At 38.6% G+C, this 13,010-nt stretch overlaps 1 protein-coding gene across 9 annotated transcripts in view; it reads right to left on the bottom strand.

Annotated features, from left to right (window-relative positions):
- gramd1bb (GRAM domain containing 1Bb) overlaps positions 1 to 8,512 on the bottom strand; it is a 122,102-nt gene extending 113,590 nt beyond the window's left edge. For 3 of the 9 annotated variants that reach the window (XM_085130680.1, XM_085130678.1, XM_085130682.1), the window contains exon 1: positions 8,132 to 8,511. The gene's annotated coding sequence lies outside the window, so the exon portion shown is untranslated. Of the gene's footprint in view, positions 1 to 8,131 lie in introns of all 9 variants that reach the window. The other 6 variants (XM_085130679.1, XM_085130683.1, XM_085130681.1 and 3 more) reach the window with 4 other exon arrangements.
- Positions 8,513 to 13,010: the final 4,498 nt, after the last annotated feature.

Below are 13,010 nucleotides of genomic sequence, written 5' to 3'. Positions count from 1 at the left end.
AAAAGGCAACTGTGAAGCTTATTGTTTGCTGCTCAATGGAGAGCCAAGGCTCTAGCCTGTGTAGAATAATAGGGGTTATAATAGATTCAAAAAGTGCAAAGCTTATCAGTGACAAGTATTAAAATGCCCACAGAAACCAGTCTTGCAGCTTAATCCACAACACAGCACACCATTCAAAGTTTCCTTTGTATTGCATCAAAAAGCCCTCTCTCTCATTGATATACAACAATTTCAAGCTTACTCCACGTTAAGTTTGTCTTTCATCTTTCTGATCTGTCATACTTAAAGGAATACATGAAAAAATATTGTTAAATGGATAGCTATGTTGGATCACTTTCAGTCTCTGTGACTAATATGATGGAGTATCAGTTTTTAAAGAAGTCACTGTCAAAAAATTATAAAGAGGCATTCTTTAAATCTAAAGGAAAAGAAAACCTCCCTAGTGAGGTTTCTACACAAAGCCTTCTACTACATGGGCACGTCAAATAAAAGCCTGCTGAACTGACTTAATTTGTTCACACACATCTGTCAGCAAAATAAGTGCCCCATGAGACAAAATGAAAATGAAGTGATTGCTTCCCTTTGATCTCATATGGTTACGCATATGAGCACACAGTATCTAAACCTATCCAAAGGCCATATGGAGGTAGCCTGCCATCTCCAGACAAATGCACAAGTATGAATTAGGGTGGAGTTCAGTTTTGATTTTCAAGTGGCATTACCAACGCGTGCACAACACCGTGCCTCTGTAATCAGTGTGTGACACGGCACTGAGCGATGGGAAAGAACACGGACTACAACGTGCAGTAATGTCAGTCATCTCGGTGGACTCCAGAGATAAGTGGAGAAACAGTTGTGACTGACCTGTCACTTGCAAGGGCGGCTAGAAGTCTGCCTCAATGAGAGGAGGGACGAGGCTCATTATGCTAGAACAAGTGAAGCATGAGCTGTCAGAATCTGTCTGACTGCCAGGCTAATACGGACCATAGCAAACCAAAATTACTGCCTACAGCGAAAGACATTTCATAATTTTACTGTGATTATCTTTTTCTTTTGAAATAATATTTATATGTAATATGGAATAGTGTCTCCCTTTGCTTTGGATGTATTTGACAGCTGCCATTCTGCATCAGTTTTACAGAAATCTGTCTCTGCAAGCACCTCAGTGTCACAGCTTTAAGCTACTATAGTGGTATAACAGTGCTGAAGCATGAAAACCATGACATTTAATCCTGAAATATAAAAGCATGTTGTGATATGAAGTGCAATACACGGTAAAAGGTTATAGAATTTGTTACTGTTTTGATACAAAATATAAAATCTCTGATAAACTACGTGAAATACTGGTTCTGTTGTTTTCAGCACTGTTTCTGGAAATCCTTACCCTGTATTTCCCAGTTATCAACTATATGTTCTGGTGACTGTTACCGACAGAAACAAATCCTCCCATTTCATAGCTCATATGAAATGAATTAATAAATCACAAAGCCTCCTATGGCTCAAAATATCCAAATCTGAGGTCTAATCTTTGACTCCAAGCTTTATTTTGACACATGAGTTGCCATGGCGTGCTTTTTTCAGCTAAAGAAAAAGTATCATTTATGATTATTATTTTCTCTCTACTCAGGTATCCTCCAAAACTCCAACACCTACATTTAGTCTCAGATGAGAGACTAAATGTAGCAAGACACTTCCTTTCTTGCTACATTACACCAAATATCTGTTAGCTATAGAACTGATTCTAAACTTTTTATAAACACTTTTAAAACTTTGAATGGCTTTCCACTTACCTACATCACAGATTTACTTTACTCGTGAACTGGGCTGCTGCCTACATTCCTCAATTACCTTTCTAATTGCTCATTCCCTGCAGCTGTGGGACTCTTTAGTGCTAACTTAGTTTAGCAAACTCAAATCACTCCTCGTAACTTTCTTTCACAGGAAGACTCTTTCTTTCTTTCTTTCTTTCTTTGTACAGTAAAGTGATTGCTCATCTTCTTTTATACTCCTCCTCACATCTGTTTTTAATTTTACTGGTTATTATTCACACAGCTGTTTTTTTCTTTAGGTTTCAAGCACTAGTTTTATTTTATTTTATTTTTGCTCTAACAGTGTTGAACTCTATTTTATGCTCTATTTTTATGGTTTTACTGTGTGTTATAGAAATATGGTTGCGAATACAAAAACAGTCACTGAAAGGCCACCTTCATTTGATATCCAAATGCTCACATTTCACTGAACTTGCATTGAAATACATGAAATAGTAAAAAACTGAGAAATATAAGTACACAGATATGCAGTCCCTGGTAAGTTCCAGACTCTCGTTACATGTCCTTTTCATTTAAGGGTTTATTAATGTAGTCAATAAAGATCAATAAGACGGAGACTTTGTGACAGATATTACATTTTTAAAAATAATGTAAAATGAATAAGAGCTTAGGTTTTATTATATTGCTCATTGCTCGAGTTTTAGACACACTCATTACATTTGCTCAGCAGCCAAGTGGACCACAGTTGGATAGTTTGAGCTGTGTCACAGTGTTGGAGCCAACAAGGTCATTACTGAGGACCATCTCGTTAAAATGGACAGCTGTGTGTATGAGGCCTGCTTGTAATCTTGTAGATACCTGGTGAGCTCTACATATAAGCTCCTATAAGTCCCATCTGACATGTTTGAGCTGCATACTGAATATTCTCCGTGTGTTTTCTTTTCTGCTGTCAAAGATCCTACACACAGATCCTCTCACTTGCATCTTTAAATACTTACTAAAGCCTGGCTGTGGAATAATGCAACACTGATGTAAAGTCTATTATGTTAATTGAGGAGAATTTCTTGATAACAGTTGCCCTCTCCTTGCTTTGTTTTATTGGTCACGAAAAACACGTTTCTCTATAATCAAATGAAAAATGGTTTAGAAGACGAAAAGCAATAAAAAACAGGTATAGTGAAATGTAATAAACAGTTATTCTTACAAAGCTTCCTCAGAGGACACAGTTCAGCAAAATAGCCAAATGAGCAGGGTACAACCATAGACACAAGGACTAAGGGTCATTAAATATCACCCAAGACAAGGAACACAGTGACAGACTGACATCAAACAAAAAGAAGCAGAAAACAGGAAACAATTTTTAAGACAAGCTGTAACAGGAAAGGTTGCTGTCAGTGGCAATCTTGAGGGACTGGATATAGATGAAGCACAGAAAAGAGGAAAACTGCAGTGCAAGGCCTACACAAGGCACTGAGTGCACAATGCTCACAATATTTAGGATGATTAGTGAGCAACTTTTTTTAATGGCTTAATATATTCCAAATCTGATTTACCAAAGCCACTCTAGCAATTTTAATGACCCCCCAACACAAACTAAATATTAAACACTGTTAAAGCTTCTAAAAGAGGGGGTCATCCAACAGTGTTGGAGGCTGGTCTAACTGGAAAACAGAGCATAGCAGGGGTTAGGCGCTCAAGGGGAGAACAAACTTAAAAGCTAATGTTTTATGATGTTTCCATCCAGTTTCCCCTTTGTCAGTTTTTTTACATTTATCTTTAAAAATGCTGAGGTCGCTAATTGATTCATTTTGTTGCCAGTTTAAGTAATTGCAATGATATTTTTTTCAGCTTTTTCAAGGGCAAACCCTTAAATGCTTCTACAAAATTTACACTCATCCCTTCAGTAGTTATTTTATGCAGACGCATGAATATTGCCCTCATGGTGGTACTGCAGGTCAAATCAGGGAACGAATAAAATCATTAGGATTAATTATCTCTTTCTCCTGAGTCTCTAGACCTAATCTCCTTCCTCCTCTTTTCACATCACCATTCTCATCATCGAGTGTTAAAATTTGGCACATCCCACAGATTTTGTGTAACAACAGGCCTGCCATTAATTATGCTAATTCTGCTTTTGGGGCTGTAAAGCTAAATCTGTCTGGGTAGCTTTTAGCACGATAAATATCCACTCAATTATAGCTGACATGCTATGGCTTAGACCGCTCTATTGTGTGTGCAATAAATGTCTACAGATTATCCACTAAGCAGGAAAGGATGTCATTTAGTATTACAGCAAATAGTTCAATGCACAGAAAACACAGACAGACAAGGTCATTTGTGAAAGGTGATTGTGACGCTGATGTGCAATCTAAATGTTTAAAGAAACCTGCACATTTCTGTAGTTAAATCTGGACAGGACAGGAAATAACTGCTGCTTGCAGCATACAAAAATATAAATGTTTTCCTCATGTAAGCGTCATGATGACAGTTGCTAATTATTGCATGTGCTGTGCCCACCCCCTGGTTTTTGTTTGTTTGTCTCATCTTCCCTCTGGTGTGACATACAAGCAGTTAGTTTTGCTTGCAAGTTGCCTGCTAATTTCCCTGAGGTAAAGCAAGTTGCTTCCTTGCATTAGCTAAACACTTATTCAGTTTTATCATTTCAGCTTTGGTGGATAAAAAAACAATGAGATTAGACAGTGAGAACTGCACTAATATGGAGCGTAATAATATCCGGGACGCTCATAACCAAAAGTGAACTGTAATTGTGGGAAAATGAAAACGGGAACAAGACAATCACTTAGCATTCATTTCACATATTAATGTTTAAATGTGACGCATATGTACAGCTTAATATTGCAGTTTAAGATTCTTCAGTATCAACTGATCTGATCTGTCCTCTCTCACTAGGAAAAAGGAAAGTTCTGTCGTTGCTCTGATCTAGCTCAAAGGAACAAAATCTATAGTTTGATTTCCACTGAACCCATTTCACTCTATTATGTTGCCACAAGAAAAAAAAACGAATGTCACCTGCACAGAAAAAAGCAGGTGACATTCTGTCAATAAACAGGAACCACTTATACATATAACTGATGCTACACCTGTAATGAATCAAAAATGTGAACTGAACGATTTATGCAAATCAGAATTGATTCACTATGTGAAAGTAACTAGGAAAAAACATGTCTTGATGAATTGTGAAACAGAAGCAGCATGTGTGAAATTAATCTTCATTAAAGGAAGTCAATAAGTAATTTAATATGTTGAAGGAGTAGGTACTAATTAAACACCGGGCGATATAAACTCAGTGTGTCTCCCAAGATGTTAAGTCCATCAGGCTTACAATAACACCTGCTAATACCAGTAAAACATGCCAACTATGCAAGCGCTCTGAGTCAGAGCAGGTGATTAGTTGAAGAATGCAAACCAAGAGTTCAGACGTTACAGTTTGAAACAAGACCAACAAAGAATGCTGGATTTGATCATTTTTATGTGCCAGGTGCCTCTAAAGGAAATACTTTAAAGTTAAACACCAGTACGTATGTAATATGTAACCACAAAGAGCCAAACCACAGAATTCAATTTAGACTTATAAACAATCATGCTGGAAAGCATCATGCAAAATTAAGAACGTGGATGCTGTCCAGATGGCACAGGGAGTCAAAACATTGAAATGCTGCTGCTCACAGAACGGTGGCAGGGAGTAAGGACTAAAAGAGATAACAAGCAGAAACAAGGATGAAGATGTGGTTATTTCTTCCATGGAACACATAAAAACCACTCAGACTCAAAACAAGACCTGAGTACAGCTCGTAGTGCTGCTGTATTATGACAAAGTAAAGTGCAATACAGTAGTTACAGTAATAACTGCAGTTGCTTATAGTTAGCACTGCTGCCTCAAAGCAAGAGGGGTCTTGGGTTCAAACCCAGGTTTGGTCCGTTTGAGTAGCGTCTGCAGGTTTTTCTCCTGCTGGTGGAAAAAGAAGCCCAGGTAATAATACCTTGTCAGCCCTGGACACACAGTGTTTTAGAAAACAAATGACTAAATATAATTAAAATATAACACCTGCTTTGGCACATGTATTATTTTAGCATTATGGGCTCAGCAGGACAGTAGTCTGCATGACAAAAAACACTCAATCCAGAGCAAAAGGTCAAATTCAAAGCGTAACCGTGAACCTCTGCTTTTCATCTGACCACATACTGTGCTTTCATAAAGTAACTGGTTTTCATTGCAGTGACTGCAGTTCCCCTGCTTTGTGATGTTTGTCGGACAGACGGGAAGCCGATGTGTTTTTAATCTAGAGCTAATAGTGTGAGTTTCAGTATGGGCACTAGAGAGCACGAGAGTGACTCTGGGAATCCAATGGGAAGCAGTCCAACATCAATCTTCATTCTGAGTCAGTCAGTGAATGCTAAAAATAAACACATTAAGCTGACATTGACAAAATGCCACAGTTTGAACTATGAACCTGGATGTGCCTCCTATACAAAGAAGAAAGCACATAATGTTGAGACCAAGCAGAGAAATCCGATGGTCAACTGTTTGGGTGACAGAGCGATAATATGCTGTGGCAACTAATAGAGATGAGAGGGAAGGATAAGCAAAATCACAGAAGTTCCAAGTTACAGCTTTGTACAGTCTTACAGGTGAGGTAATTAAATGGAATCGAACATCTGGTTTGCCATGTCTGCTAAATATTTAATTAGCTGAAAGTATAGTATTTCAAGTGGGTAAGCATGCAGAGGGTCTTGGCGCTGTTTGACTTTGCTGGGGCTATTCTTATCTGTGTATGTCAGTGAACACAACTATGATAAAGGCTAGCACCGGGTGCAGTACTTGTTCACAAGTACTGCACCCGGTGCAGTCTATATTGGTGGTAAAATTCTGCTCAATAAAAATGGATGAAAATTGATTAAGTTGATACTTTAATTTGTTTTCAGAATGCAGAATCTGCTTTTGTTTTTATGGTCGAGATTTAATTTTTGTCGAATCAGCTGTGATTACAAATACATAAAATGTGAGTTTCTTTCTCATTTCTAGCTCTTCATATATTTTTGTTGACTGTCTTCACATTCCAGCAAATACTTATGCGGTGTGCAAGTTTATCCTGCTATTAATTACTATCAGCAATTTATCAGCATCTGCTCTGAACACTAACACTGTGATGACATCAGGTACAAGGCAGGAGACAGTCTGGTCTGTGTCTGGTTGTGTTTGTGCATTTGTGACAGCAAGGACAGCTGAAAGTGAATGTGAGTGAGTTATTACACAGACCAAGCTCGCGTATTCAGCCATTGTTTCTGATGCAAACTTCCCCACATTGAAAAATCGCAGATTTTCAATAGATATTACAAGACTGTCATCTATTTTTCTAAGGAAATTAAACAATACATTCCCAACGGTGTTAGCTGCTTGAGAGAAGCTAGCACATTGTGTAGAGAGTATTGGTTTATAAGAAAGGCTGGCAACTGGCCAGCAACTAAGTAAGTGAGTTTGGTGTTAATCCTGAGTCGCAGGGATTTATAATTACAGGAGAAAAATGTGAATAAGATCAAAATGTACAATCTTCAAATGTACTATAGAAACTGCTCTTTGCTGCGTGGCACAGAATGCATATGAACATTTATTGCATGGCTGAATATCTTTTTTTGCAGTGAATAAATTAATACACTCTGTGTTTGTATAGCTTTTGTTGTACTCTACGACACATTTATCAGGTGTGTTTTGTTGTCCCTACAATCAAAAGCACACAGATAACGAAAACTCTTTCAGGTTCGTATCACAGTTAGTGCTAAACCTTGCAAATAATAGTGTCTATAATCTGAAACACAACACCTGCTTCTGTTGCAGTGTGTGCCATCATGATTTATAAGTCTGCACAGAAGAACAGCAGCATCAGTTTAATCTATAAAGGGTAGCTGGTTGAATGGTTGAAAAAGTCCAGGTGGTTGCAGAGTCAGGAAAAAAAGGTGCTGGCACCAGGTCACAGCCCGTCTGCTGTCAACAAACTTGCTCTGGACCTCAGCTTAATCTTAATCTAATATATACAAGTCAGCTAGAGAGAAAGGAGAAACAAAACTAATTAAAAGCTCCACTATTTGAACCTTGTGAAATAACTTCACTCTGATAAGGTGCTGATGTGGTGGTGATTGAGCCACAGTACTTCCTGTCCTCTCATTCCCTTTGGCACTGCCCGTGAACTAACATTTCAGGCACACTTGCATGCACATTGAGCTGTCATTTTCATTTTGCACATTCATTCAAACACATTCAAAGCAAACAGTGCAGCTGAACACAAGTACGAGCATGCAGCTTTAGCAAAAAAAAAAGAAAGAAAGAAAAAAAAGAGCTGACATACGTTGCCTCAGTGAGTGATGTGAGGACTCATTCCTGGGTGAGAGTCAGAGATCAGTCTGCCAGAGCCATCTGTCAAGCAGGCTGGGTACAAAGGAAGTAGGAGCAAGTGTCCCTCTCCCTCCTTCCTGTGCGTCTCTCTTGCTTCACAACAAAGTCCTGTGTTGCGTTGGAGAAGAGAGCTGCACTCCACGAGCCGGGGAATCCTCTGTCAGACTAAAGCCAATTTAAAGCAGTTTAAATCCCAGATGAGAAGATGGAGCGATGCACCTCCCTCTTCTTCAGGAAACACGACTTGCTACTGCACAGCTCAAAACCCCCTCTCTCGGTTTCTTCGGTCTCCTTCTCCGCTCTCTTTCTCTCCCCTTCCTGATCCTGCTCCACTTGTACGTTTGCTCGCTCTCTCTCACTCTGGCATGCATTTTTATCCACTGTGGCTCAAGCCCCCACAGGCACGCACACACACACTGCACTCTCCACACAAACATATGCAAATAACAGAGATAAACAAACACACCAAGAAAAGAAAAAAAAAAAAGAAAAACCCCTGTCAGCTTCTTTAGAGTATTTGTCTTCAATGTAACTGGTTACTTCCTGCTGTTATGCAATCGAACGCGTGCTCCTGTGTTTTATTCGTGCTATCGACATGTTCTGAAACATAGCACAATATGACGATAAACAGGGGCTCCTTGGACTATGAAAAATACAAGGTTGGCGTGTTTGCTGGATTAAATGGGATTATACTCAGGCTTTGATTTGTGGGTGAGAAAAGCTCACATGTTCAACTACGGGCAACGTGTGTGAAGGGATCTAGACTGAACCGAGCATGTTTTTTCCTAATTTAAAAAACTAATATGAAGTGAATGTGGACGAATGAACTTGGAAAAGCTGTTTTCCCACCATCACATAAAAAAGAGCTAAACTGTATGCGTGTCCCTGTTCACATAAACCTATCGTAAGCCTGATCCGATGCTCTCTAGAGATGTTCTATTTTGAGCGTTCAGTCGTAACGCACAACAGAAGAAAGAGGACAGCAAAGCGCTATTATGAGAATCTCCCCTAAAACTACCCTTCCCCCAACACCACCACCACCACTTCTGCCACCACCTCCCCATCTCCCTCCCTCTATGCTGAAAATCTCCATGTTTTAAGGGGATAGCAGCAGGAGGGAAGGAGGAACATAGTTTTCGGAGAGATATAAATAGTGCTGGAGTGACCTGATCCATTAGCGCTTTGGTGGAGAAAGGTCCAGGCGGTTAAACACAGTGGCAGCTTGTAATAACAAGCGGGCTTGGAAACTGATCAGATCAATTTAGAAGGATATTTTAACACATGCTGTAAAAAATGTCTCTGAGTAAACTGATTTATTGTGAGTGAATATACAGACGAGACATAAGAGTGAGCGAAGGCTTGATGAGCACATATTTTGATGGTGTGTCAGTCAAGTCCACGAGCATTTACAGATTATTCTAGTAAATATTGAATTCGAACCTTCCCTAGCACACAAACAGAACGATTTGAATCGAGTCTTTAGATGTTTCTCTGTTTCACCTTTTCTTACTGAGGCTTGAACCCAGTGTTTGTGTTGGCAGATAAGAAAAGAGCAACTGTGTCAACCAGTATGTTAAAGGTGGCCGACAGATATTCCGTTACCTGTTTGATTTTATGAATGTAATGAAGCAAATGTTCTCTCTGTGAAGGGCATGTGTTTTATCTACAAAGAAACACACAACATTTGCATTCGTGTCCACGTTTGCTCGCATACACTGTCTGCAAACGAATACACAAATATCTGCCCTTGACCAGGTGACTCGAGAATATACCGAGGCTATCTTGAAAATAAAATGTAGATTGAGAGAATTCAGCTATTTTAACAAAAAAAGAGAAAACAAACAAACCCCAAAACCCAATAAACCTACTTTATATGGAGATGAGTTTGTTCCAATAGATGAAAAAGCAAAAGGAAAGTAAGCATGACAGCTCTAATCTGTAGATTAACTCAAGGTTTAAAAAGTATGCACAGTGATGGAAATCGCCAGCCTGCGGTCTTTCTGCCAAAAGTGAGTTGGAGCCATGTAAGGATCAAAAGCCAAACTTAACGTTCTTAAGTTTGGAGGATATTTTAACTGCGTTTAACACTATCCCTGAAAAAGGTACATTTTCTTTCCAGTAATTTGTGTTTTCATTTCATGCAATAGTATTAAAAATCTAACTTTAATAGATATATGTAAATATATTCACAGAACAAAAATGTTGTGGGAGGTCTTGAATAATTGGGGATTGATGAGTCACTGCTAAGTTAGAAAAACACTGTTATCTGATCAGAAACCACACAGAAAAGCAGGTTTCAGATCATACTGCAGTACGGTGCATTATCTGAACAACTTACTGGGGATTATATGAATTCTTTGACTCTGTAAGCTAATTTTGCTGGTAAATGTTTGCCATAGTATCCTAATAATCAGTGGATTCATTTTTTAAATGTGTGCTACACTGATCATTACTTAAATACTTGATGCTCTTTGTTTTGGTGTGCAATGTAATTTAAACCACGGATAAAAATGACAATAATAATTTTAGATGTTTCAGTTAAATTCAGTTCAAAGCACCGTACTCATAAATGTGAAACAAATACAGTGATATGTCCATAGTAAAGAAACAAAAAAACCCCAATTTTTCCCAATTTTTCATTCTACTTTTTGGCATACCAGTGAAATGAAAAGCAGTAAAATGTCCTTGCTTTGACGAGTGCAATCACTGAGCGTGCTCAAAAACCTAGAATCAGTATCAGATGTCAGTATAAGATCAGTAACTTTTCTTACACTGACAACTCTAACATTAACATTGAATTGCTACAAATTGCTTCCCCTGCAATGTTAGAATAGATCAATGCAAACTTGTGTTGCATGAAGGTCACACTGACAGGCACAATACCTGTTAATCTTTTTCTTACACAGGAACAACAATCTGCTGCTTTACCCTGATTATACCAATAATCAGGGGTTGCCTAAAACCCTTCTCTAGAGATCTCACATTGGTTTAGAAGTAACTACATCTGACAGCACTGTGCCATTGTGACTATGAAACAAATGTCATTTTGACCTAGAACATTTATGTGATGTGATGATAGACATGCTCTGTGATAGCAAAGGACACCTACATCTTGACTGAAATTTTTCATTTCTGTCAGTTCATTAAAAAAACAAACATTTTTCTCCACTGTGTGATTGGAATAATAGAGCACATTAAAACTTGTTTTCTAATATTTTAAAGATTGGTTTCTACACGACATTTTATTTTTGTTAGTATCACCAACATCCTCAGTTACTGTTGTAATGTCTGTTAATTTCTTGGAGCCCGGTGTTGTTCATTTGCAAATACAAACTTTTTTTTAAAGTTTGTTCACTGCATAACACTGTAAAAGCTGTTTGTTCTCCATGCATTTTAATGTATAATCTCAGCAACTACCATATTCAATTTTTTTTATTTTTAGAAAATGCATAAAAGATCTTTTCATTTTGCAACATGAATTAGATCCAATCCAATGATCCTGTGTGTTTATCTTTTTGTATATTTCTCAGTACAGGATATAGTGCCATTAAAAGGTCCCCATAAACTGAACCCATGTGAACCCATAAACTGTTATTGTGACTTTCCATTAAACTTTCCACAGTTTAATCTCTGTAAAGGAAATTTACAGAAAACAAACAAACAAAAAATCATTCTACATTCTAAAAATGTGGAAAGACTGTAAACATGTAGTGAACTGCTGGACTGTGGCTCAAGATGATCACTACCACCAACATCAGCAAACTCAGCGCTCATTCTAAATTGGGTAGTAAGGTAAACTTTTCACTGGGAAATTTTTTAAGATAAGATAAGATAAGCTTTATTAGTCCCGCGCGTGGGAAATTTGCTACTGTGTTATTTGTTGTTTGTCACTGTGTTATTACCATGAACATGGGCTTCATCCTCTGTTCTGGTTAAAAGTACATGCACACCAACGGCCATGTTGCCTTGTGTGCTTGAACTATGCAGATACCCAGAATTTGGGGCTGTAACTATCTCTGAATTCATAGAAAGTAACTTTGTCCACAGTACCTCTAAAAAACTGTAGTAATATCAAAATGGTCTATTCTAGCAGATGTTTTTATGTTGCATTTGGATGAATTTTCAGTGCTTCTAGCTAGTGTCAATTACGATTGTGCTTTTTTTTTTTGCTTATATTTGTAACTTGCCATACTTAATGATTGTTGTTGTTGTCAACAAAGCAAGGCTTGCATTCAACACCCTGCGACCCATCTGGAACTCCAAAGCCTTATCTCAGCACAGCAAGATCTGCATCTTCAACAGCAATGTGAAAGCAGTCCTTCTGTATGGGTCCGAGACGTGGCGGGTGACCAAGACCACTACCAGCAAGATACAGATTTTCATCAACAAGTGCTTGCGACACATCCTCAACATCAGATGGCCCGAGAAGATCTCAAACACAGGCCTGTGGAAGAGAACCAGCCAGAACCCGGTTGGTCAAGACATCAAGAAGAGAAAATGGGGCTGGATAGGCCACACACTTCGAAAACCACTCGACATCGTCGCAAGGCAAGCACTGGACTGGAACCCACAAGGGAAAAGGAAAGTGGGGAGACCCAAACAGACGTGGAGAAGATCTGTCGAGAGCGAAGTGAAGGCCGCCGGAATGACGTGGACCCAGCTGAAGAGAGCAGCCCAGAACAGAGTCCGTTGGCGTGGTGTTGTTGCGGATCTATGCGCCCCCAGGAGTCAACAGGAAAACTGATTGATACTTAATGATTTTTGCAATCATTATAAAGTAAGATGACTACTTCATAAAACTTATGAACTTATAATATGACTAAATAATTTTA

Source organism: Neolamprologus multifasciatus, chromosome 14 (assembly GCF_963576455.1).
Source record: "Neolamprologus multifasciatus chromosome 14, fNeoMul1.2, whole genome shotgun sequence".
NCBI lineage: Eukaryota > Metazoa > Chordata > Actinopteri > Cichliformes > Cichlidae > Neolamprologus > Neolamprologus multifasciatus.
Note: the sequence above shows the minus strand (reverse complement) of the source record. Positions and strands in the feature narration are given on the sequence as shown.